The sequence below is a fragment of the Moschus berezovskii genome, chromosome 25 (assembly GCF_049115385.1).
Source record: "Moschus berezovskii isolate FMDL1 chromosome 25, NW_MosBer_1.0, whole genome shotgun sequence".
In the NCBI taxonomy this organism is placed as follows: domain Eukaryota; kingdom Metazoa; phylum Chordata; class Mammalia; order Artiodactyla; family Moschidae; genus Moschus; species Moschus berezovskii.
The window spans coordinates 47,426,928-47,452,911 of record NC_142484.1 but is presented as its reverse complement, the minus strand read 5'-3'; the positions used below and the strand labels follow the sequence as shown (position 1 = coordinate 47,452,911).

The 25,984-nt window shown below is 41.0% G+C and overlaps 1 long non-coding RNA gene across 4 annotated transcripts; it reads right to left on the bottom strand.

The window, feature by feature from the left end:
* Positions 1 to 1,072: 1,072 nt before the first annotated feature.
* Positions 1,073 to 25,773, bottom strand: LOC148773916 (uncharacterized). 4 transcript variants are annotated; one of them, XR_016036361.1, is made up of 10 exons: positions 24,521 to 25,770; positions 23,979 to 24,206; positions 14,901 to 15,104; positions 14,310 to 14,426; positions 9,166 to 9,310; positions 7,490 to 7,586; positions 7,045 to 7,250; positions 4,510 to 4,803; positions 4,237 to 4,412; positions 1,073 to 1,219 (listed from the first exon to the last, which is right to left on the bottom strand). It is a non-coding gene; the product is annotated as an uncharacterized LOC148773916 (long non-coding RNA). The 4 variants fall into 4 exon arrangements; XR_016036362.1 differs by having other exon boundaries at positions 14,310 to 14,493; positions 23,979 to 25,773; XR_016036359.1 differs by having other exon boundaries at positions 23,979 to 25,765.
* Between the last annotated feature and the right edge of the window lie 211 nt (positions 25,774 to 25,984).

Genomic DNA, 25,984 nt, shown 5'->3' with positions numbered 1-25,984 from the left:
CACTTTACTAGGCTGGGGATTGATCATTTTAATAATGGACTCATGGTTCCCAGAGGCAGGAACACTTACTGCATTTGTAAATAAAACCAAACTTCCTTTCTTTTAGGAATGACTGAAATGTAGGCTTTGAGTTCCAACGAGGCAGTTAGTATAATTTGCTCATAGTATTTTTCTCCAAGGACAAACCTAGAATACATATTCTGACCTTTCTTCTAGCTCATAGTTTCTACAGACTCTTCAAAGACTAGAGGCAATTATCTAGCATAATTTGCTTTTTCATCTTTGTTTCTTCATATAGGATGCAATCCCCAAGCACCTGAAGAGCTTACAAGTGCCTCTTTGCCCTACCAATCAAGTCTTCCAAGTGTCAGTGGTCCATTTCACAGGAAAGGGTTCCTAGCTACCTGCAAGTCACAATTGGAAATTTTCTGAACACAAGACTGGTTGGAGCAGACTTCCCTGGCGGTCCAGGCATTAAAAATCTTCCCACCAATTCAGGGGACACAGGATTCCTGATCCGGGGAGATTCTACATGTCCCAGGGTAGCTAAGCCCGTGTGCTACAACTACTGAGCCCCCACACCTAGAGCCCATGCTCTGTAATAAGAGAATCTACCAAAATGAGAGCCCATGCATTGCGAATACAGAGTAGCCTCCTGCTCACTGCAACTAGAGAAAGCCCACAGGCAGCGACAAAGACCCAATGCAGCCAAAAACAAATAAACAAAATAAATTTTAAAAAAGCACTTTAAAAACAAGTAAAACAAACAAAAAAAACAAAAGAAAATTTTTTTAACCCTTAAAAAAATCGTTAGACAATTTTATGAAAGAACTGATTGGTGCATTTGCTTTTTTTTTTTTCTTCTTAGTGTTGTTTTTATCTTTTATTTATTTTTTAAAAGTCATATTAAATTTAGTTTTATTGACTTACACCCAGATGCACCCTAAGAGCAAACTTAATTTGTAAATGTCTGCTTTCTTCCAGTCTATTATTTGTATCTTTAACGTGCTATTTCTCTTTTTTTCCTTTTTTTCCCATTTTCCCCCATTTTTATTATGGTAAAATACTCATAGGGCTTCCCTGGTGGCTCAGATGGTAAAGAATCTGCCTCCATGCAGGAGACTGGGGTTTCATCCCTGGGTTGGAAAGGTCCCCTGCAGAAGGATGGCTACCCACTCTAGTATTCTTCCCTGGACAGAGGAGCCTGCGGGGCTATAGCCTATGGGGTCGCAAAGAGTCGGACATGACTAACACAAAACACACATAAAATTTATCACATTGATCATTTTTTAAGTGTACAGTTCAGTGGTATTACGTACATTCATATTGTGCAACCACTGCCATCCATTTATCTACATCTGTGTATTTTTATATTTTAAAAATATATTTATACATTTTCATATTTTTAGAAATAATCTCTTAATTATCAAGTCACAACTGTGATCCATATAAAAATTCACATACTTCATAGGAGCGAAAGCTCTGCTGTCAGATGGGGAGAAAGTAGACTGCAGAAGGAACTGGAGTTCCCTTGGAGCCGGAGGAGTGTTTAAGGAGGGGATAACAAAAGAATGAGAAGGTCATAAACTGTCTTCAGGTAGGGAGAGAATGCAGTTTCAGACAACACAGAGGGAAAATTACCAGACAAAGTGAAAGTGGGCCCGAGATGAAGTAGAAATAGAACAGAGGCAAAAAGTCACAGAATTGAGGAAGTCAGGCAGCAAATTGAAGAGATAAAAAATATGCTGTCCTGGCTGCTTCTGGTGAGTCACAGAGGTGCCCGCTTGTGCAAAGAAGCCCTTCCAAGGGTCCAGACTCAAGCTCCATCAAAGGGCGTGTGCACCTACTGGCGTGTGGGATGCAAGAGCCAGTCGCATCCGAAACCTGTGGCCTTAAATCAGCAAGCAAGAGATGCTCAGATCTCTGGTCCTACCAAGGGATGCCTCAGCTGTCCTTGGTGGCTGAGGTCTGCCCTGAGTCTCCAGGAAGATGCAAGGTCTGATGGAATCTTGATAAAAACGGCTCAGAGCTATGAAGAATTCATGGTCACGGATGACAGAGGATGAGATGGTTGGATGGCATCACCGACTCGATGGACATGGGTTTGGGTGGACTCCGGGAGTTGGTGATGGACAGGGAGGCCTGGCGTGCTGCGGTTCATGGGGTCGCAAAGAGTCGGCCGCTACTGAACTGAACTGACGCAATCAAAGCATAGGCTTCCTTATGTTACATAGTGATTCCTGTAGCTGTAGCAAGTGCACCTCGTCTGAGGAGTCAGGGACCTTGCTCAGAAGAAATGACAGCTGGGCTGATATCTGAAGGAAGAGTGGGCGCTGAGCACCCCTGATGGTGAACACTCGCACTGTTTCTAGACTGGGGAAAATGAGAGTTCCAGTTGCTTCATATTCTCACCAAAACTCGGAATTCTCAGGCTTTTAAAAAGGTTTTAGTTAATATGGTCACTGTGTTGTTGTAAATCACAATATTTAATTTACATTTCTCAGAAAAGTCATGAGGCTGAGTCCCTTCATGATTATCAGTCATTTGGATGTCCTCTTTTTAGAAGAGCTAGGTCTTTGTCCTTTTTTAAAAATATTGAGTTCTTTGTCTTTTCCTTATTGACTCATGGGAGTACTTTCTTTATTCTGAATGAGTTTTTTATTGCAAATATCTTCTCCCAGTAAATGGATTGCCTTTTCATTTTAATGGTATTTATTTTTTAAGGAATAGAATTTCTTAATTTTAAAAAATTATGTTAATAAATCTTTTCTTTTATGCTTAGCACTCTGATGTATTATTTAAGAAAAATTTTTCTACTCCAAGGTCATGAAGATATTTACTTCCAAAATTTTCCTTGTATTTAGGACTATGATTCATATGAAATTAATTTTGCGTATAGCGTGAAGAATGGATCAACTTTCTTTTTATAGAAAAATAAGAATATGTAATTTCTCCAAAAACATCTATTTAAAAGACCATTCATTCTCTGTAAATTGCAGTAATGCCTTTATTATAAAGTGACTAAGTAAGTATAGATTTGATTTTGAAGTCTCTATTCCATTTCATTGGTTTGTCTATCTTTATGATTGTTTTGATTTTTTATAGTTTTAAAATAAGCTTTGAAACTGGTAGTTAAGTCCTTTATCTTTGTTTTTCTTTAAAGAATTCTTGGCAATTCTAGATCCTTGCATTCCCATAAATATTTAAAAATCAACATTTAAATTTCCAGTGAATATCCTGCTGGGATTTTGACTGAGACTGTTGAATCAGTCAAAATGTTAAGATAATTAACATCTTAAAAACATCAGACTGTCCAATCCCTTAATACAGTTTATCTCTCCACTAATTTAGAAATGAAGATTTCTCCCAGTATTGTTCAGTAGTTTACTGTACAGTGGTAGTGCATATCTTTTGTTAGATTTACTTAATCATTTGGTGGTGTTTGATGCTATTGTGAAAGATATTTTCATTTTCCAATTGCTAATTGCTGCTGCTGCTTCTGCTAAGTCACTTCAGTCGTGTCCGACTCTGTGTGACCCCATAGACGGCAGTCCACCAGGCTCCCCCGTCCCTGGGATTCTCCAGGCAAGAACACTGGAGTGGGTTGCCATTTCCTTCTCCAATGTGTGAAAGTGAAAAGTGAAAGTGAAGTCGCTCAGTCGTGTCTGACTTGTAGCGACCCCATGGACTGCAGCCTACCAGGCTCCTCCATCCATGGGATTTTCTAGGCAAGAGTACTGGAGTGGCTTGCCATTGCCTTCTAGCTCATAGAAAAACATTTTGCAGCTGTTCATTGCTAGTACACAGTTGATTGCTAGTTCATTGCTGCTGCTGCTGCTAAGTCACTTCAGTCGTGTCTGACTCTGTGTGACCCCATAGATGGCAGCCCACCAGGCTCCCCTGTCCCTGGGATTCTCCAGGCAAGAACAGTGGAGCACATGCTATAAAAACATTTCAGCGTATTTGATGACTACGCTAAAATCAGTGTCTAATTTTAATCATTCAATTAATAAGTTGCTTATTTTGGATATTTTATTTTATTTTATGCTGCAAAAAGCTTTATTGTTTCCATTTGGTCCAAGGCTTGAGAGAGGGCTCCAGGGTGTTAAAAAGCTGCCGAGTTGCTGCAGTGAGGGGCTTCAGGCAGCCCTGATGTTAGGTGGGTTCTTCAAAGGTCACTGGTCTCCAGAAGCTCCTAGTCGTGCTTGAGGGTGAGCCTTTCAAAGAGATACTCACCCAACCCAGCCTGGGACCAGCCAGCCTGCGGAGGTTGGTCAGGTGGTCACCCATCTTCTTGATGAGTTTCACTTTCTCATCTAGGAAGTGGTTCTCCAGGAAGTCACAGATGTGGGGGTCTCTGCGGGCAGAAGCCAGGCCATGCAGATCCAACGGGGCTTGATTCAGGTTCTTCTCTACAAGAAGATATTTTGTAGATGTTTTGGATATTTTAATAAACAATCATTTGATTTGTGAATATGAAACTTTTACATCTTGCTTTCCGATATTTACCTGTCGCATTTATTTCCCTTGCCTCATCCCACTGGTTAGGACTCCAGGTTGATGCTGAATAGACAAGCTTGTCTTTTCCTCACTGCCATCGTGCGGATGCAACTGTGCCTCCTGAGACAGGAGTTTTCAAGGGAAACAAACCATCTTTGTAAAAAGAAGATGAGAACTGGAAGCTTGAGCAATGTTCTAGAGGACTGATATTGGCTTGGGATTAACATGGCTTCATGGAACTTCAGTGATGATTGGCACAAGGATGGGGAAGAAGTGTCCCAGGCGTATTTTGAAAGGCTGTATCTGTTTTGAAAGAATGTTGATGTTTTTAGACCTCACATAAGGACAGTTATGAAGTATGACTGTGAGTGTGTTGAGGAATGTTAAAAGACTGTGTTCAGAGAGAGACTTGCCCAAAAGTGCCTGAGACTTCTACAGAGTTTAAGAGGAAACTTAGAAGAGAACTTTTTAAGAAGTGAAAAACTCAGACAAACAATGCTTACTGTCACCTTTTCAAGCTTTACAGAATTCCCATGGAAAACCATACCATCTCTCAATAGATTTTTCTCAGAATGTTTTACACATACACACTCAAATAGTGACAGACTTTTAAATACATGTTAAACACAGTAAATGCATAACTCAATGAATGAACCAAGTTCCAGGCACTTCTTTGAGACAGTGTACACATATATGCACTTTGAGAAAAGCATCTGTGATAGGTACAACCTCCAGGAATATCTGATCCCCCTGCTTGAAATATAAATGCATGTATGTTTTATATATATACATATATATATATATATGTATATATATTTCAAGCAGTATATATATATGTGTGTGTGTGTTTATATATACATATATAGTAATGATAAAGGTTTAGCTGCACTGAGTATCCATTTTTCCTGTCTTGTATAATTAGAACAGAGGAGGTTCTATGGCCTAGATAATAACTCCATCTCTTAATTAAATGTGGGTCTGGCTGATCAGCCAAAGCAATTTGCCATGCTTAAGGGAACTTTATTGAGGTTTCACTTAATAGTGACCATATATGACTAAGTAAGTCTGTTGAAGCACTGCTGGGGAGCGTGACACAAATATCAATTTCTTTCATTTTTAATTTGTTAAGAATCTTAAAGTATTGAGATTTGATACAGCTATTAAAAACTCGAAGGTTGCACCTTTTTAAAAAAGTGAAATTTTAAGTAAACTTAAAGGTAAAATGAAACAAGTGAAATTAATTTTAATAATTTGTTTCATTTAACCCAATGTATCCAAAATATTATCGCTTAATGAGTAATCAATATGAGATATTTTACACTCTTTTATCTCGTATGAAGTCTTCAAAATTCAGTATTTTACATTACAGCACATTTCAAGTTAGACAAGCCTCATTTCCGTTGTCAGTAGCCCCTTGTGGCTAATATTGGTGTGTAGTTCCAGTGTAGTTTATATCCACTGGATATAAACATTTTGGAAAGAATACTTCATAGACGACATTGTATACTTTCACATCAAGAGACCCAGGATGACACATGATTAGTGACATAAATTTTATCATTTGATTAAGGGGGTGATCGTCAGATGTGTTCATTACAAAGGTGTACTTTCATTTGTATATTAGTGAGAAAAATGTAGGCTGATACTTTGGTGCCATGCAAATATCCTGTCCCTAATCAAATTTCACCTAGAGATTTTAGCCACCAGGGATAATGTTTGCCTGAATGAATTTCCATAATAGAGGCTGGAAACTACTGACTCTAAGTCCGTTATTCTTTTATATTCATTAACTTTACATTTGTAAAGAAGAGCTTTTTCTCAACCTTTCCCCTTCTTTTGAGAATCACTATGGCTTGTGGGTTTTTATTTGGTATGCCACGATTATATCAGTTTTTAAAATATTCAAATAATTGTAAATTTTGGCCCCTTAAAACTTGTTTCTGTAAATTAACTGGTACGTTTGTCTTTACTTAGATACTTGCCTAAATAATATATATTTTTTTAAATTTCATAATCTAAGGTAAGATACTGATAACATTTTAGAATAGGAATACTCCAGGGTCTGTAACATACAGCTGTATCACAGTTGTTTTTAAGGTTCATTTCTTATACTAACATGGCAGGGATTATCTGTGAGCCAGAATGTAAAATAGATTCCTTCTTACTCTGTCTAAATAACAGGGCTATTTATTTCATAAATAAAACACTGGTGCTGGGGCAATAACAGACTGCTACTGCCAATCTTTCACTCTCTATAGACATATGTCTCCCGACAGGAGTTCCATCAAATGTGGTGATAAAGAAGATTGTGATCTGTCAATCATAAACTGATTCATGGTGTTTTGTTTACTTCATGTTACCTTATGAGTGATTTTTCACTCTTTTTTCAAACTCATACCTTTCATCACGCTAATATACTAAGAAATGTATTTCACGTCATTTTAAAAAAAGAAAAACAGAAATCACAAAAATGCTCTTTCGTCTTATAAAGTAAGCCAGACTTTTCCCATGTGAGCAGCTGTCTTCGTTCAATATCAGGATGACCTGTACTTGTCCAGATTCACCAGACGAGCGTGTTTGGGAAGTTGCTTATCCTTTCTTGCCTCCACGTTTCTTCACCATAAACAGTGGGCTGTGTTGTACACAAGCAGTGATGAGACTCCATTTTCTTGGGCTGGTGCTCATCTCTGCCAAGCTACATGGCAAAGTGGTCTATGTAATCAGAGCTGGATGAAATTTCATCTTCAGTGCTGTCCAGTAAAAATATTATGTTAGCTACAAATGCAAGCAACCTATGTAATTTATAATTTGCTGAGAACCATGTATTAAAAGTGAAAATGAACAGGTGAAAGTATGTGCCAAGGTATAGTTTAGTTAATAAATATACAAAAAAATTGAAGAAATAATAAACATAAAAAAATCATTAATGGGATATTTTATGTTTTGTAGAAATGATGTGTTTGAAATCTGGTGTGTATTTTACACTTACATCACATCTTGCTTTGGACCAGTCGCATTTCAAGTGCTTGGTGACCCTGTGTGGCTAATGACTGCATTGAACAGCACATGTCTGACCATATTTTCCCCTGAGAAGGAAAATAGAAGCATATTCTTCATCTGTTCCATCTGATGAGAGCTCAGCAGATACAATTTCTTGTTATATTCCACTGAATATAACTGGTGTGAAGTCTCAGAAGCAGACAGAGAACAGAACTGGGTAACATTTAAGGGATTTGTCTCCCTACACTCTTCAGTGCAGATCTGCTGGGGTGGGTAGGGAGATTTTACCCTTAAGTGTATCAGGGACAATTTCCATGATGACAGGAAATACAGGGTAGCTTTGCTGTGTTTGGAGGATTGTTCACATTAGTCATTCCAATAGGCTCAGACTCCTTAGCCTGCCATCAGTCACAGCCTAGGCTGCATGGTGCAGAAGCGTGGGCCAGTTTTCAGGAGGATTACCCTCCTTTCAGCCTCCCAGAATAAGAGTCCCTTGAGACACTCAGAAGCAAATGACTGGGTGCAAAGACACCTACTTTCAGTGGGAGTTGGTCAAGTAACCTCATGTGCATTAAATTCACCCTGAGGTCTCTACAGGGACAGTTAGGTGGCACCATGGAAGGCTTCCAGAAGGAAGGAAGCACACATGGATGGAGTGTATCCATCTGGCCTATGTAGTCATCTGCAACTTGCCTTAAGCTAGTAACATAAAGAGCTATGTATTCTGTGATTATATTGACAGCATCGCTTCCCTGGCCCTGGCCAGGTTGTATTTAGAGGAAGGTTAAGGACCGTGACGGTGGCATGGCACGCTTGGTCAAGCGTTTATTGGTCTCCCCTATTGGCCCTCCCACCCAGCTCACAGAACCACCGCCCTGCACCACTCAGTGCTGCAGGGGCTCTCCGTCCATCAGTTGTGTGGCAAACAGTGCTACTCCTCACTGTGTAAAGGCTGCCAGCATCAGACAGTTTCCTTACAAACTCCTGATCACATCTTATCTCCATTCCCCACGAGTTGTGCACCCCTCCAAACACACACAAACTCCCATGAGAACACAAGTTATTTTCAGAATTAAAGGGCCTGGCTGGTGTATTGCTTTTGGCAAAGGATTCAGCAGCCATTAAAGTATGCACTAGTCATTAATAATCACACATAGGGCCACCTTGAAGAGTTTCTTTTTCATATTTTCTTTTTCCTTCTTTTTCCTTCTTCACAAATGATGGCCTACTGCTGCTAGACAACACTTGAGGGTTCATTTTCCCTTTTTTGTAATAACCAAGCCTGGAGTCTTTTAACTTGTCAAAATTAACTTTTGCTGCTCTAACCAGTGTTCAGTGTGGTATCGTTATTTTGATCATTGGGGTTTGCAGAAAGAAATCCTTAATGTGATACCCAAGTGGTAACCAGGTGGCTCAGTGATAAACAATCGACTTGCCAATGCAAGAGACTCGGGTTTGATTCGTGAGTTGGGAAGATCTTCTGGAGAAGGAAATGGCAACCCACTCCAGTATTCTTGCCTGGAAAATCCCATGGACAGAAGAGCCTGGCAGGCTGCAGTCCATGGAGTTACAAAGAATTGGACATGATTGAAAATGAGGCACACACAACACATGTGCCACCCAAGAATATTAGCAAATATCTAGATAATTCACTAGAATGCTCACCGGAGTAATTATCTAGAGATGGGTCCCAATCCTCCTCTGTGATGCTCAGGGCCACATATGCCAAAGACACCTGCCCAGTGACGCGTTCTGCAGTAAAGCAGCCTCTGGTGATGTCCGCTCTAGTCCATGTGGGGCCTTCAGCATCCTTCCAACAAAACAAAGCCACATCAGCACCTCTGAATTTTCAAAAAGACATATCCTAAGAAGGTGAGAAAGCTGGAAAGCTCCCAGGCTTCTCACGAAAGTAGTATTGGAAAGATTGGACCGTACTTCAGATGTATTTCTCCAGCAGCAATCTCATTAATGTGCTAAGGGTTGAGGAAACACTCTCTAAAGCAACCATCCTCAATACATTTTATTTTCTATCTGATAAGCACACCCCAGCTGGGAAATTAATAATTTTTATGGCAAAGGTGATGAACCATAATTACCAAAAAACTTTGTGGGAATGCTTTTATTTGTTTATTGTTTATGTTTTTGCCTATCTTTCCAGCTGGTTTTCAAGGTCTTCTTTTTTTTCTTTTATTATTATTTTTAAGATTTATTTGTTTGTTTTTGATTGCACTGGCTCTTCATTGCTACACGCACTTTCTCTGGTTGTGCTGATCAGGGGCTGCCCTTCCTCGCAGGGCACGGGTCTCTCACTGCAGCGGCTTCTCTTGTTGCAGAGCACAGGCTCTGGTAGTCGCAGCCTGCGGGCTCTAGAGCACAGCTCAATCATTTCGGTGCTCGGGCTTTGTTGCTCCGTGGCATGTGGGATCTTCCCAGACCAGGGATCAAACCCCTGTCACCCACACTGGCAGGTGGACTCTCAACCACTAGACAACCAGGGAAGCCTGGGAAAGGCTTTAAAAGCCAGATTTCACAGATCTCAGGAGTATTATCTGTCACTTCTGGCTCTGCATGTACTCCTACAGCACCCTGCAGGGCACCAAGTCACTGCTGTGGCTTTCTGTGCCTGGGGGGTGGGTTGGCTGATCTTAGCCTGGGCACAATAGAGCACTAACAGTAGCTTTCCACCTGTCCTAAGAGCAGGCAGAAAAACATGCCCATTAGAGTGAAAACAATCTGACCTTTTTCCAGATCAAATGATGGATTTTAGTATCTCAAAACGATCATAATTAATCTATGAGTGTATTTCATCTTATCCTGGGAGTAACATAAACTTAGGCTATCAGATCATCACAATGGGGCACCATCTCCCCATCTTTGACCTGTAGTGTAAGCAGATAGCATTCATTCAAACCCCTCTCCCCTAAAGGAAACCTCGGGTTCAAGAGGCAGGAGCCCACTGTGCAGCCTTAGAAAGCCCATCCTGAAGGGAGCCTCTGATAGAGAATGTACTGACATCCTATGTGACATCACCCCACAGGTTGCTCCAACCACAGCTCTAGGCGCGCTCCCCTGAAGCTGGTGAGGCAGCCCTGGAAGAAAAGAAAGCTGAAATTCGCAGGGCACTCTGACTCCAATTGTTGCTGCTCCCATGGCAGCAGGCAGGGCACGTGGAGAGCTCCTGCAGTGCACTGGGAACCCCAAGCACTTGACAGCGAACCAGCATGGATCCTGTGCAACAATACTTCCCTGCAGTGGTGGCCAACTGGGAGTCACCAAGCCAGCACACGTGTATTGACAGTGAACTAGGCCATGTACACAGAGTAGAGAGGGAGACAACTCTGTTGTGTTATGTGCCTCCCAAGCACGTCACACTCACCACATACATATTTGAAAAGATATATTCTAGTCTCCTAAGTAATGTCTGTACAGGTTCTGAAGCTGTACATTCTCTTCCAGCTATGCCATCACTGTCTCTACAGATCAAACAATTTATTCTCTTCATTCCACCATAAAAGCTCTTCTCTGTATGTTGTCATCCTTTGGCCAAGCTCGAATACTTCAGAACTCTCACGGACCTGCATGTTTTTGATTCTGAAACATTTTCTTAAAGTGGGGGCATTGTCCCACAGTCCCCAGAAGCCCAAGGCTCAGAGTGGTCTCCCAGTGATTGCTATAATGCACTCACCCTAAGATGTGAATTGTGAGTGATAAACAACATCAAAAATCAACGCTGAAAAACTTATTTAAATAGAATTGGTCCTCAAGTTTTCCCTTCCAGCTGACTTTGAACATGTGTGCTGTATAATCTAACATGTGGTATGTCACCTTGGTGCTTATGTACATACTAAGTATTTTGCAGATGACACCACCCTTAATGGCAGAAAGCAAAGAAGAACTAAAGAGCCTCTTGATGAAAGTGAAAGGAGAGTGAAAAAGTTGGCTGAAGTTCAACATTCAGAAAACTAAGATCATGGCACCTGGTCCCATCACTTCATGGCAAATAGATGGGGAAACAATGGAAACAGGGACAGACTTTATTTTGGGGGGCTCCAAAATCACTGCAGATGGTGACTGTAGCCATGAAATTAAAAGATGTTTCCTCCTTGGAAGAAAAGTTATGAACAACATAGACAGCATATTAAAAAGCAGAGACATTTCTTTGCCAACAAAGGTCCGTCTAGTCAAAGCTATGGTTTTTCCAGTAGTCATGTAAGGATATGAGAGTTGGACCATAAAGAAAGCTGAGCACCAAAGAATTGATGCTTTTGAACTGTGAATTGGAGGAGACTCTTTGAGAGTCCCTTGGACTTCAAGGAGATCAAACCAGTTCATCCTAAAGGAAATCAGTCCTGAATATTCATTGGAAGGACTGATGCTGAAGCTGAGACTCCAATACTTTGGCTACCTGATGCAAAGAGCTGACTAATTTGAAAAGACCCTAATGCTGGAAAAGATTGAAGGCAGGAGGAGAAGGGGACGACAGTGGATGAGATGATTGAATGGTGTCACCAACTCAATGGACATGAGTTTGAGTACACTCTGGGAGCTGGTGATGGATAGGGAGGCCTGGCGTGCTGCAGTACATGGGGTCGCAAGGAGTCAGACATGACTGAGGGACTGAACTAAACTGAGGTTATTCTGAAAGTCTAAAATCAGATATTTCCTCTCATAAAAAGTTCTCTACTTAGGCCATAGCAAAGCCTCATATTCATATTTCTTTGAGGAAACACATCAGAAGCTCCGACCACTCATGTGTTTTCTTAAAAATTAGTCTGTGTGGTATTACCTTTCCATTGTGCCATTCTGAAAGAACTGAGGGAGAATCAGCTCATGCCATGATGATGAACAGCTGTGAGAAAAATATGTTTGCCTTTGGGTTAGTGTTTATTACTTTTTTTAAAAACCAAGCTGAGTAGCAAGTAGCTTCTTAATTCCCCAACCAAGTGTCAAACCCACACCCTCCACCCTGCAGCAGAAGTGCAGTCTTAACCACTGGACCCCAGTGAAGCCCAAGGGTCGGTGTTTATTCTTACAAGTTACCTGGCATTGGCCACAGATGTTGGTCAACCCAGAAACATCCTCAGATTAGTCATTTTATTATAACTATCAGAGTACAAAAGTATAAAACTAACCGGGGGTGTTGCTGACCACACACCCCGCCCCCCCAGACACAAGGAGTTCCCATCCACCATGGTCAACTAACAGCCACATCTGAATGTTCCTCAAACAATTCCCCACTTCTCTGTTGTGTCATTTTCTGAGAGGAAGATTCCCCAGGCCGTGTGAAGCACCCCTACCTGGGGCATCTCGCTTTTCTCTGGGAGTTGCATAAACTCGGCAGCAAAAATAGGTATGCGCCACCAAGAGGTTAAGACTCACAAGGTACTGAGCATCATAATGAGTAATCTTAGTACAAAGAACAGAATTTAAATTCCTGAGTGCCCTTCTCTCTGATTCTTTACCCCCTATCAGGTTAACCTCATTAACCTATCACCAATATGCTCGCGTTACTCTGCAACAAGGACGCCCACAGCTGGACTTGGATGAGGACCGGGGCTCTCCACACTTCTCTTGATGACTGGAGGTTATTATTATTAACCTCTAGGCCCAGCTCTGCCAACGAGAGAGTCTCTGCAAACCCCTGATGGTGAGATAAAAGATAGGGTCTGGTTTCAATTCCCAAAATGGATTTGCGATAGTCAACTCTATGAAAATTTCACATAGAAATTCTCAGTTTCTTTAAAAACATAGTTTCAGCTTCCCCATCACTTCTCTTGGCTATTTTGTACTCTCAACTACAGCTCCCGCATGTTCTTAGAGGCCAGTGTTTCAGACTACTTGTTTGAGGGGTACGGTGCAGAGCATGTCCCCACTGTGTCTCAGGAAGGCTGGCCAAACCTTTGGGACTTTGCTGCCACAACAGGCTATATGACAGCCTGAGGAATGATCTGTTGGTTCAGAGTTACTCTCTCTACTCTAATATGCAGGACTGTATGGTAGCAAGAAATAAAATAGCAGCAGGTCCACCTTAAAAACCAGGCCCTTGGGGCTGCTGGACACATATTACTTAAAAACTGTCCCTTTAACATCATCTACCATATTCTTAATAATCTGTGTTGCTGACTTCAATTAAGCACTTCCATCAAGATGATGAGAGCCCTGCTATTTTAACCCCAAAGTGGCCTTTTTTTTTTTTGGTTTCAGACATACTACATAATATTAAAATCTATATACAGACAATATATATGTATATACTATATATACATATTTGTAATATTAAAAGTTTCAATACCACACACCTGTTCCACAATTTCCAGCTCTTAGCAGGCTTATCACTTGTACATTTTTGTGAATCCAGGGAAAGGTTAGGAAACATTTGAAACTGTTTCCTCAATTTTATTGCAGCTTCTCTCGCATTCATGTAACAATAACCACCACCATTATATAGAAAACACGAATATGTCGCCCTCCAAAAAAAAAAAAATACATTTTCTTAAAAAGTGTATACACAACCAACTTTAAACATACTTCCCTACTGTCCACTTAAAAAATAGTCACAACCTAAAAATTGAACTATGTTTTCTTCAGAGGGAATTTTGAGGGCTTGAAGCCCGGGAGACAGCATCTCAAGTCACCCTGAGAGGACTGCTCCACAGAGGTGGCGGAGGAGCCGGGCGACAGAGAAGTGTGTCAAAGAGCAGGCGGTCAGAACAACAAAAGATTGCTGTTCATTAAGGAAAACCGGATATCGCAAGTTGAGGAATTTAGTGATTGTCTACGTGTGAGGAGAGGCAAGAGTCTGGACTCACGGAAATCATTCCTCATACGCGCCTCGGCTGTCTGGGGCCAGTCTCCTGTGTTTCACCGTAGGGCGTGGCTGCAGCCTGGTCACAGGGATTGCTTTCCTTCCTGGTTGGCCTGCAGAACTGGAATCACGGATGACTCTGACATCTCTCTTTATTTACATGGCTGGAAACACTCCATTTCTCACTCCTGACCCTCAGAAAGAAAGGTTTTCACTTACCTTGTGTGGTAGGTATAATTGAACACGGTGGGGTGAAGAGCCTCCACCATTGAACCAGCCTCCCATCATTTCCTGCCATATATTATACAACCAGGTAAGAACTGCCCTATGCCTGCAAGCCTACATGCTAAGTCACTTCAGTCCTGTCTGACTCTGTGACCCCATGGACTGGAGCCCACTGCTCCTCCGTCCATGGAATTCTCCAGGCAAGAATACTGGAGTGGGTTGCTATGCCCTCCCTCATGGGATCGTCCCAAGAACTGCCCTATATTCACTCCCAAAATGTTTGCTTCATATTGCTGGTGAGATTCAGGGATCAATCAAAGTGATATGATGATGTTCAGATTAAGCTTATATTATTCAGAAAATTGTTCACCTGACAGAGTCACTCCCCTGGCCCACTTCCCCGGGAGAACATTTTCAGACGGTGGCTGGTGGGGGAGGCTGATTTCCTCCTGGCCGTGCAGCACTGCTGGTTGCTGGTTTACACGTCATCTGGTGGTTGAGGGCAGCTGTTTTCATAAGTCCTCACTGCTGTGAATGGGAGTCAGAGGCCACCTCTTCACCTGTTTGCTCACTCCTGGGGAACAGGAGAGGACTCACTTTGTATTTCCAAAGGAGAGAGGGGCCTTCCAGCAAGGTTAATAGAGCAGCAAAAAGCATTTTCAGAATAGATTACCCTTCACCACAAAAGAAGCCTAGAACACCAGAATCGGCCATGTGCATGGGCTCTGTGCCCAGGGAGAAGAGAAATGTTCAGTTGCTTTGGAAGCCTTCCCATTCACAAGGGCTTTCATTACCTTTAGAATAAAGGCAACTCCAGATCGAGTCTCTCCAGCCAGGAACTCTCACCTGAGCTCCAGACAGACAGATCTATCCAGCTGTCTACTGGCTCCAGCGTCCCACTCATGATCATTATGCTTCCCCCAAACCCTGTCCCTCACTGCTGCTCCCCCTTCTCTGCAACTATGCTGCCCCGGTGTCTTCTTATCCCCATCATCCAGGGCACCGTGTGTGCTTCCTACTACTGAAAGGTGAACCAGTTAATTCAACAGAATTTTGCTTTCCATTCATGGTGGAGGAGTCTGGCTCCTTTCTGGCAGGGGGAAAGATGCCATTTTCATGTGTCGCTCCCAAGGTTACTCTGGGAAAGGACACCCAGGCAGATGACAACGGCAGAGAGAGTAGTCATGGCCTGCAGGCTGTAGTTTGCTGACTCTTGCTTGAGAATGTCAGCTGCATAAGATCAGAGCCTTATCTCTCTCATTTATATTTCCTGTGTGCTCAGACACAATTGACCTTCCTGGGGAAGAAAGAATCTTCATACCGTGTTTGAACTGAAATATGCTAGGGGTGTTCTTTATTTCAAATAGGAAGCAGGGAGAAAAATCTTCAGTGGACTCTGATATTTTCTTACTAATGAAAGAAAGCCCTTAGCATTTATAAAATAATGGGTTAATTAATAGCAGACTTGGTGTGTTCATTTAAGATTTGTGAGTAAAATCGGTTTTCTTTAACAAATATATTTTACAATCTAAATGAACACATACAATTTCCTAAAATAAGGGTTAAACAAGTTTTGTGGTTCTAACAAATGTATGGCCAAAGTTTACAGTCCTGTGAAAGGAAATGAAATGTTTGTAGTTAGATAACTGAATACCTCGGAGAACCATCAACTTTCTTTTCAACACTGGAACTAGCAGTGGGAGAGATTTAATCAAGACAGAGATGTGTAACCAAGCACACTGGATATCAGTAGGCACTGAAAAAGTGAACATAATACAGGCAAGGGATTACTTGGGCAACTTTCCTCCTAAAAACAACTGCAAATACTATATTTAAAAAAAATCTCTCCTCTGTCTGACTCACTTCATTAGTGTGATAATCTCTAGGTCCATTCATGTTGCTGCCAACGGCATTATTTCATTCTTTTTTTATGACTAATATTCCATTGTATATATGTATACCATGTCTTCTTTATCATTTCAAATATCGCATATCACTTATACATGGAATCCAAAAAATGAACTTACTTACAAAACAGAAAACAGACACACTGACATAGAATACAGACTTATGATCACCAGAAGGGAAAGAGGGAAGAGGGATAAATTAGGAGTTTGAGATTAATGATGGCATCACCAACTCAATGAAGATGAGTTTGGGTGAACTCCGGGAGTTGGTGATGGACAGGGAGGCCTGGTGTGCTGCAGTCCATAGGGTCGCAAAGAGTCGGACATGACTGAGCGACTGAACTGAACTGATATACACTACTGCATATAAAATAGACAACCAACAAGGACCTACTATATAGCACAGTGAATTTTATTCAATATCTTATAATACCTAACATGGAAAAGAATCTGAAAAAGCTGAATCACCCTGCTGACACTTGACATTGACACAGTATAAATCAACTATACTTCAATTAAAAAACCCTCCTTAAAAGCGCTGAAGACCTGATCAGTATGCTAGTCATCAGGGTTGTTTCTCATCCTTCTGAGCACATGGAAGCTTCGCACTTCCCTGCCCTCTTGAACTTGATGCACTCACGTGACTTGTTTTGGACAACAAAATATAAGAAAACTGATTTGTCTTACTTCTCGGCAGATATTTAAGATCAGTGGGTAATTCACCACGATCCCTTCTTCCCCACGTGACAGTCAGCAACATTACAGATGATCAGGCTTCTGTCATGCATGGTCCATAAGTAAGGAAAGCGTGGAACACACCACCACAAATGACAGAAATGTGTATCATCAAAAACACATGTGTTGTGTTAAGTCACTGATACTAGGGGCCTTTATACTGTGGCATGCATTAGTTTATTCTGACTTACATATTAAGATTGTAAGACATTACCAGACTTAAATGGTAAGGAGAATGTGTACTCAGAGGCTGTAAGCAGGAATCAAGCACATAAAAGCTTACCCTGGATACACTTGCTGATTGGGAAGATCTGAACTTCTGTCTCCAATGCAGGAGACCCGGGTTCAATCCCTGGGTCGGGGAGATCGCCTGGAGAAGGAAATGGTAACCCACTCCAGTATTCTTGCTTGGAGAATCCCATGGACGGAGAAGCCTGGTAGGCTACAGTCCATGGGGTCACAAAGAGTTGGTCACAACTGAGCGACTGAACGGAACGGAATGGAATGGTGCTGGAGTTAGAGGTCAATATCCAGTGACTATTGGAGCAGACCCCAGGAATGTTATCCTGGTATTCTAAAGGAGCAACATGTTAGGTAAGGTTGAATACTTGCTGTGCAACAGACTTCAGAGAAACTTGCCTTAGCATAGAGTACAGCCAGGAAGGAATTAAAAACAAAAACTAAAACTCAGTTTTGTGGGAATTCTCCGGTGCTCCAGTTGTTAAGACTCCAGCCAACCAATGCAGGAGACATGGGTTCAATCCCTGGTTAGGGAACTAAGATCCTACAAGCTGAATGTCACAGCGAAAAACAAACAACAACAAAACCACAAAATCAACCAACCAAACAAACAAAACCTCATCCTTATGAAACTAAAACCCAAATCTAGCCTTCTAACGGATCTTTAGTCCAAAATCACATCACAACACCTGGTGGCACTAGCCTGGAAATGCCTCCTTAGATGCTTTGATGCTTTACAAAAGAAAACACGATTTGTTCCTAGAAGAAGCATCTTTTATCCTAGATGTAAAACAGCACCACAGGTAATATTTCCAGGACAGTGATCAGTACACAGTGAGATCAACTTTGCTAAGCAGAGAGTGGAACACAGTGCTGTGAGAGCCAGCAAAAACAAGGGTAAGCAGGCAGACTCATGAGGACTTCAGATATTAGAAGCATCAGGGGTGTTCTTGCCTTTAAAGTGGCTTACTTTGTTTAAATAAGTGGAGGCAAACTTGTTAGAAAATAACTGCAGGGAAGAACAAAGTTATAAAGAGTAATGCAGAAGATTACAAAAAGAATCAAACAGAACTTATAAATGTGAAAAATGCAGTTCCCTATTGCAACATATTAATGACTTATTAGACAGGTTTAAGAGACAATTAGACAATACATGAAAAGAGACATCTGAAAGACAGGCTGGGAAAAAGACGTTATGTACCATAGAGAGAAAAAATAATAGAAAACATGGAAATGAAGTTAAGAGGCTTGAGGAACAGAGGGAGATGTTCTAAAGAAAAGTGAAAGGGTTAGTCACTCAGTTGTGTCCAACTCTTTGTGACCCCAGCCTACAAGGCTTCCCTGTTCTTGGGATCCTCCAGGCAAGAATACTGGAGTGGGTTGCCATACCCTTCTCCAGAGGGTCCTCCCAACCCAGGGATTGAAGCTGGGTCTCCTGAATTGCAGGCAGATTCTTTACCATCTGAGCCACCAGAGATGTTCTAACATATGTTTGAGTGCTACAGGGAAGAAAGAATGGATGGGGCAGAGGCAATATTTGCTTAGATAATGGTTGAGTGTCTTCCAGAAAAACATCAGTTTACAGACTTGAAGTTGTGATTCCCAAGTCGGATAAGCATAAAGAAATCTCATCAAATATAGCATAGTGAAAGTACAGTTTCAAATACAAAGAATCAGTGTTAAAAGCAGCAAGAGGGGAAAAAAAGATAGCTTGCTTTCTAAGGATCAATTTAGTTAGTTACCAGCTGAGTGCTACAGAACTTCTGTGAGAGTCAGGAGACAGGAAAGCAGTATCTTCAATGTGCTGAGAAAAAGTAAATGGCAACTTCTATTCTCAAATCTATAAAAATAAGTTTTTTAAATGAAAGTAAAATTGACATTTTTCTCCCAGACAAAGCAACACTGAGAGAGTTCATCAAAATAAGTTCTGATGAGAATTAAATTCTTAAGGATGCACTTTAAGTGCACAGAATATGGCAACAGATGGAAGTCCCAGCACAGATGGAGGGAAGCGCCGATAGACTGCGCAGCGCGCGCTGGCGAGCTAAGGCATCTCAGTCCTCTCTGACTCTTTGCGCCCCCATGGACTGCAGTCCACTGGGCTCCTCTGTCCATGGAATTCTCCAGGCAAGCATAATGGAGTGGGTTGTCATGTCCTTCTCCGGGGATCTCCCAGACCCAGGGATTTAAACCCATCTCTTACATCTCCTGCATTGGCAGGTGGGTGCTTTACCACTACCGCCACCTGGGATAATTCAAAATGGATGTGGACTGAATAACACAATATTAATGGTTTGTAGGATTTTAAAAATAGAATGGGTGAGGGTGAAGGTGGAATGATTGGGGAGAATGGAATTGTAGCATGTATATTATCATAAGTGACCAGTCCAGGTTCGACGCATAAATTTTCCTCTGTTCATTTCTTTGCATTTGTGCTTTTTTAATAAAAATACTTTTAACTGTTAAAAAAAATAAAATAAAATAAAAGTAAAGTAAAAAAAAAAATAGAATGAAAAAACAAATAATATGGAAATTCTTAGAAATGTAAATTAAGTAAGTGTTCCAATGTCCCTGTGTTATCCAAAAGGAGAGTTTAAGATTTGATTAACTCTGCTGCTGCTGCTAAGTCGCTTCAGTCATGTCTGACTCTGTACGACCCCATAGATGGCAGCCCACCAGGCTCCCCCTTCCCTGGGATTCTCCAGGCAGGAACACTGAAGTGGATTTCCATTTCCTTCTCCATTGATTAACTCTGCTGCTGCTAAGTCACTTCAGTCGTGTTCGACTCTGTGAGACCCCATAGACGGAAGCCCACCAGGCTCCCCCGTCCCTGGGATTCTCCAGGCAAGAACACTGGAGTGGGTTGCCATTTCCTTCTCCAATGTGTGAAAGTGAAAAGTGAAAGTGAAGTCGCTCAGTCGTGTCCGACCCTTAGCGACCCCACAGACTACAGCCAACCAGGCTCCTCCATCCATGGGATTTTCTAGGCAAGAGTACTGGAGTGGCTTGCCATTGCCTTCTCCGTTGATTAACTCTAGAGGTCTGTTAAAGGGCTTCCCTAGTGGCTCAGAGCTATAGGATCCACCTGCAATCCTGGAAACACAGGTTCCATTCTTGGGTTGGGAAGATCCCCTGGAGGAGGGCATGGCAACACACTCCAGTATTCTTTCCTGGAGAATCCCATGGACAGAAGAGCCCGACATTCTATAGTTCATACAGTCGCAAAGAACAGGACAAGATTGAAGTGACTTAGAACACGTGCACAGAGGTCTGTTAAATATGCATATTTAATTTCTAGGGTAATCATGAAAAAGAAAAAAAGAAACTTCTAAACTAATGGAACTAAAATGAAACTACCAGAAAATGTTAGTCAAAAAAAAAAAAAAAAAAAGCGTGAAAGAGAAGATAAAGAATATGGAATAAGTAGACAAATAGAAAGTACAGAATATATACTGGTAGACTTAAATCCAAGTAAGTCAGTAATCATATTAAACAGAAATATATTACATGTCTCAGCTAAAAAGTTAGAAATCAAGAAACCATGGGATTAATCTAGGCTAAATGAGAACAGAAGAAGAATGAAATTAAAAAGATAGAGGACTTTCCTGGTGGTACCGTGGATATGCATCTGCTCCCTTTGCAGGGGACACTGGTTCGATCCTTGGCCCAGGGAGATGCCACTGTCGCAGAGCAGCTAAACCCGGGCACAACTACTGAGCCTGCGCTCTAGAGCCCGGGAGCCACAACTCCTGAAGCCTGCGTGTTCTAGGGCCCGAGAGCCTGTTCCGCAGCCACTGAGGTCCAGGTACTGCAGTGAGAAGCCCGTGCACCACAACTAGGGAGTATCCCCACTCTCCTCAACTAGAGGAAGCCTGCGTGCAGCAACTAAGGCCCAGGGCAGTGAAAAATAATTAAATACAGCACTGTGCACTTGTCACAAAAAGAAAAATTTAAAAATACGCACAAAAAAGAGCTCACTGTATTTAAAAAGATAGATACATAATGCAGATATTAACTGCAAGAAATCTAACACAACTATGTTAATAACAGATAAAATAGCTTTAGAACAAAAAGGCTTATTAATGATAAAAAGATCATTTCGGGGAAATTCCTGGGTGGCCCAGTGTTCAGGATTTGGCGTGCTCACTGCTGGGACCAGGTTCAATCCCTGGCCAGGAAGCTAAGACCCCACAGGCTTCATGGTGTGGCCAAAAAAAAATCATTTTTAATGATAATTTACCAGTCAACATAACAATTCTAAAGTCTTATTCACCAATAACATCACCTCAAAATGTATAAATCAAAAATTTATAATACAAAGATAAAAAATCCAAATATGGCAACAGATTTAAAATAATTCTTTCAGTGATTTGTAGAAGAAACAGAAAAATAATTTCTAACTGTACATAAAATATGAGCAAGCTAACAATCCTGACCTAATGGATATATACACCTTCTATCTGACGAATGCAGAATACATACTATACATACCATTTCCAAGCCTACATAGAATGCTTTTTATAAGTTGACCAAAATAGGGTAATAATGAATGACCTTCAAAGTACTTCGAAGGTTTGTACTCATTTAGAGCATGTGCCCTGATCATAATCCAATAAAGCTAAAAATATAACTAGAATATTCTTATATTTTGGAAATCAAAAGCACTTTATACAACTCCTGAGTCAAAGAAGAAATTAGAACTTAGAAAATATTTTACACTCAAAATGAACAATGACATATCAAACTATGACATACAGCTAAAGACTCAAATGGAAATTCATCCTTTCAATGTGCATTTTAGAAAAAAAAAATGGAAGTTTAAAAATTAAAGAGCTAGGCACTCAACAAAATAAACTGAAAGAAATTTTTTAAAGTGATAATTAAAATTTTAATAGAAAACAAACCTACAACAGGAAAGTTCTTTGTAAAACTAAGAAAATTGACAGATTCCTAGCAAGATTCATGAAGTAAAAACTCAACCACTTGAGGCAGCAGGAAATCACCTTAGGGCACTAGGCTAAATGAAGTAACTACAAATGGCACTTGCCATCTAGCTCTCCAAGAATTAAATCATGGCTACTGCAGCTGCTGATTTTCAACAGCCCCTGAAAGGAGTTAAGGGTGGCGAGCAGGAAACTGGTGCTCTGGGCTCTGGGAGAAACTGGCAGGACAGGTCCTCAGGTAGGTATCTTCAGGAGTCGATTTTATGATCCCAATTCTTGCATTTCCTTACCTCTAGAAAAGCACTAAAATCCTTCATGGTGGATCAGAAGGTCCACGTGACCAGCAGAAACCTTCTGCAAAAATATGTGCTTGATTGCATGTTCTCCCCTTCCACCAAAATCACATACATAGTGACCTTCCCCCCATCTCTTTGGAGCAGTTTCTCACAGCTCTCTGAATGGATGCTTCGATAGCCCATTTCTCACAGTTTCTCAATGCTGTCTCCTGGGTTACAGTCCTCCTTTGCCCAAAATAAGACTTAACTCGCAACTTTCACACTATGCCTTTTTATTTTTTTGACTGTGTTGCACGGCATATGGGATCTCAGTTCTCCCACCAGGGATTGAACCTGTGGCCCCTGCATTGGATGCACAGAATCTTAACCAGTGGACCAGCAGGAAGTCCCATCACATTGTGCTTTTTTTTTTTTTAAAGTCAGCAATTAGGCAGAGAAAAATAAGGCCATGTAATCTCACTTATATGTGTAATCTAAAAAATGTCAAAACTGAACACTTAGATACAGAGAACAGACTGATGATTTGGTGATTTCAGCGGTGGGGGTGGCATGGGGAAAATGGGTAAAGAAGGTCAAAAGGTACAGACTTCCAATTATAAAATAAATATGTCATAGAGGCGCAATGTTGGCGACTGTGGTTAATGATACTGTATTGCATATTTGAAAGTGGTTAGGAGAGTGGATCTTAAAAGTTCTCATCACAAGGAAAAAAATTTAGCTAGGTGGTAATGGTGTTAAGTAGACTTACTGTGATGATTACTTCATGATATATGTAAATATTGAATTATTATGTAATGGAAACTAATATATATCATACGTCAATTATGTCTCAATTAAAAAAAAGAGACAAGGAACAAATAATAGAAAAATAGATATTGTTACAGATGTTGCACATATTAAAATATAGGAAGATGATATTATAAATAATTTTATTACAATAACTTTGAAAAAATTGTATGAAATAGATAAATTTATAGAGAAATACAATTGATCAAAACAGACAAGGAGAAGTAAAAATTTTGAGTCTAGTGGAAATCATTAAATCCAGTAGCAAAGAATGCACAGAACACAGGTAGCATCCCACAGTATACATTAGCAACCCACACAAAATACAAGCCCAGCTTATTCCAGAAGCAAATCCTATATACTATTTAAAGAAGAACATGAAAGGGGAGGAAAGGAAGAAGAAAAACAAAGGGGAGAGAAACGACAGTGTAAGTATAGGAAAGGAAGAAGTAAAATTGTCATTGTATGAAGGTGATATGTGTATTTATTTAAAATCTAAATGAAATCTCCTGAAACTGATGAAAGAATTTAGAAGGGTTACCTATTTAAAAAGTCAATATACAGTAAGCATTAGTTGCTCAGTCATGTCCAGCTCTTTGCAACATCATGGGCTGTAGCCCTCCAGGCTCTTCTGTTCTTGGGATTCTCCAGGAAAGAATACTGGAGTGGGTTGCCATTCCCTTCTCCAGGGGATTTTTCTGACCCAGGGATCAAACCTGGGCCTCCTCCATTGCAGGTGGATTCTTTATAGTTTGAGTCACCAAGGAAACTGTATAATACAAAAAAATTATATCCCAAATGTCAAGCAGCACAGAATTTAATAAATATTGAGAAGAATCCAACAGTTAATAATAGAAAACTCTAGCCAGCATCTACTTTTGTGTAAGTATAAGATTATCATACAGAAAACTTGCTCTATTAGAAATATCTTCTAGAAAGGGAAGAAACCATAAGGAAACAGACTATGTTAGAGATCTAGTTAGTTCAGTTCAGTTCAGTTGCTTGGTCGTGTCTGACTCTGTGCAACCCCATGAACTGCAGCATGCCAGGCCTCCCTGTCCATCACCAACTCCCGGAATTTACCTAAACCCATGTCCGTCGAGTTGGTGATGCCATCCAACCATCTCATCCTCTGTTGTCCCCTTCTCCTCCTGCCCTCAATCTTTCCCAGCATCAGGGTCTTTTCCAGTGAGTCAGCTCTTTGCATGAGGTGGCCAAAGTATTGGAGTTTCAGCTTCAGCATCAGTCCTTCCAATGAACACCCAGGACTGATCTCCTTTAGGATGGACTGGTTGGATCTCTTTGCAGTCCAAGGGACTCTCAAGAGTCTTCTCCATAAGTGCACTCCTTTTACAAATTAGAGGCTGAGACTCAATGTTAAGAAGTAACATGTCCAAAACATATCTCAATGGTGGAATCAGGACTGATTCCTGAACCCGACTTCTATTCTGGGCTCTGGTTTACCATATCTGTGTTCTCTCATTTTATGACTTAATCATATTATTTATTCGCTACATTTTTACTTTAAATTTGGAAAATTAACAAGTAAGGAAATGCCATCTACCCAACAACTCCTTAATTTTTCTAAAAAATGAGCATAACAAGAACAGGATGCAGTTCATAACATTAGAGCACTTGCTTAGCTTCATTAAGGTCGGAATTTACGCAGCAAAAAGTTCACTTTACGTAGAACCTGGTTTGGCCAACAGAAACCTTATATAAAAGTCACAAACTTTAAAACCTCTTTAATCTATATCATAGTAACTTCATATGTTGTGAAAGGGTTTTCTCTAATCTTGACATTTTCTTCAGACTGCCAGTTTTCCTGTTTTAGCTGCCTAATAAGAGCTTCCAAAGACTTCAATCTCCCTAGAGGTATATGAGCTATATTTTTACATATTAATAAGCAAATTCTAGAAATGACATTAAAAAAATATTTCATTCACAATAGGATGAGGATGTTAGTTGCAAACAAGAAAACTGACTTCAGAGATTGGGTCACTCATGTTGATGACAAGCTTCTAGGAATAATGGTTTAAAATCATGTAGCATCTTCTTTTCCATTGATAGGTGAATGGATAGAGAAGAGGTGGTACAAGAGAACAAGATGGCAGAGGAGTAGGTTAACATGGAGTGCACCTCTCTCCATGGATACATCAGGAACAGACCTTCAGACAGAAATGCATGCAGATCACCAGCTGAGACGGGCAGGAGGACCTGACCAGTGGAATAGAATATGCAGAACCACACAAAACTTGGTGGGATGAAGGAACTAGGGGGAAAACAGGAGTGTTAGTAGGACTGGACCTGCCCTCGGCGGGTGGGGGAACTGAAGCAGGGGTCAGTCCCCACAACAGGGCAATTATCTGAGTCAGATGAGAAACACTGAAGGCTGAGAGTGAAACAGCTGACCTGTGGCAGCCTAAATGGAAGGAGAATCAGACAGTCCTTGCTGCAGCCATGCATACCCCAGACAGGGATGCAGGTCCCCTGGAAGGCACAGCGGCTGGGAGCTGGAGAGTAGGGATTGTGGAGCTAACCAAGGGC